This window comes from Callorhinus ursinus, unplaced genomic scaffold (assembly GCF_003265705.2).
Source record: "Callorhinus ursinus isolate GAN/ISIS: 27379988/994484 unplaced genomic scaffold, GSC_fseal_2.0 scaffold2, whole genome shotgun sequence".
NCBI classification, from domain to species: domain Eukaryota; kingdom Metazoa; phylum Chordata; class Mammalia; order Carnivora; family Otariidae; genus Callorhinus; species Callorhinus ursinus.
Window position 1 is genome coordinate 98,797,237 of NW_027397064.1, and position 1,539 is coordinate 98,798,775.

Sequence of the window (1,539 nt, forward strand, 5' to 3'; positions counted from 1 at the left end):
TGAACAGAGTGGTTAAATGGCCTGCCCAAGGTCAGTTTTGCTCATGGTTTAGATTAGATACATGTGTGTTTACATATACCAGCAATTTTTAAAGCCCACATTCAGGAGCAAAAAAAAGCTTGGCAAATTGAGGGAACATATATTGTTGAATTTAAAACAACACAGTTAATAAAATGCTTTTGCTGTTTTTGAGCTTAATGGCAAGAGGGTTTTTATTGATTTAATTCTTTATGCTCACCATTAACTCAACAAAACTGCTTTTTAATTTAACTCAAGTGCTTTTAGCTCACAATTTTTGAATTCAATAAAAGTCATTTTAAAATTCACTTTACCGCTCTGTTCACTCCGAATTAAACATTTCCCTGAACTTGAACAAGACCCCTTTGCAAATGGACACATTTCTGTAAATACACATTGCCATCTTCCATAATTTAAGTCTGAGCACAAGTCGATGGGCACAATCACCAGTCAATTTCCTCATCAGTCAGAACGCTGTGGCTGATCTCGAAGACCGGTATGGGATTATTAAATTCTGACAGGTGTCTTTCTAATTTTTGTTGTGATGGTACTTCTATAAATTATGCAATTTTATCCAACGGTGTTGCAAATTTTAACCGATATACAAAACTTCAGCAGATGTGAAGATTAGCTAGCTATTGTTAATGTTAGCATCATTAACATCTTTCTGGACCACAAAGCAGTGGGTTTTGTGACTCCCACCCCCAAACTCCCATGCTAGTGGTAACAGTCTGTAATCAGTTCTGACAAATGTCACATTTGTTGGCTTTCCAAATCTTCTCTGGGCATTCCACTACAACCATTTCCCCTGAAAAGCTTAAATTTGAGGTTACAGTACAAGTTCAATGTTGTAAGGCATTGTTACCACATAAAAAACTTTATTAGCAACTTCATAATCTTAAGACTTTTTTAATACTAAAAATTCCTCAATATTGACTTTCCTATAAACATTGGCAAAAAAAAAAAGATCGTCACTTCTGTAGCCTGTGTCAACATATTTTTATTTTTCATGTGTTCTTTTTCTTCTCATTCTTATTAATGCCTAATGGAGTCAGTAACTTTACCTTCGTTACATTAAAAAAAATGCAGTTTTAAAAGGAGAACATTTCCCATTTTCTTGGGCTGTGGCGTAAATGCCAGGACACGTTAATCTGAAATCATTGATTATTAATGAATCTACATTCTCTCTCCATGATGAGTATGTTGGAGTGACGGTCTATGAGACATTGTGTGAGACAAAATGATTTTGTAAGGATGCTCTATGAGGTAGAAGAGTAAGCTAACAATACTATTTCAACTCCAGTCACAGGCACTCTACATTCCCGAAACCCGTGGGCCCACAGATGCACTGGTGCTGGGTGAGAAGTGTCTCCCGAGGATGGTAAGGTAGGTGGCTGCTCTTCTGCCCTTCCTCTAAAAACAAGGAGAAAATAAAAACATGAAAGAGTTTATTAATGAAAGCAGCAGACCAAAGACACACACACACACACACACACACACACACACACACACACACACACA

At 36.8% G+C, this 1,539-nt stretch overlaps 1 long non-coding RNA gene across 1 annotated transcript in view; it reads right to left on the reverse strand.

Moving 5' to 3' along the window:
- Positions 1–1,040: 1,040 nt before the first annotated feature.
- The window catches only part of LOC141374879 (uncharacterized), a 43,106-nt gene continuing 42,607 nt past the window's right edge, over positions 1,041–1,539 (reverse strand). Inside the window, exon 3 of the long non-coding RNA XR_012382050.1 lies at positions 1,041–1,431. This is a non-coding gene — a long non-coding RNA (uncharacterized lncRNA). The remainder of the gene's footprint in view (positions 1,432–1,539) is intronic.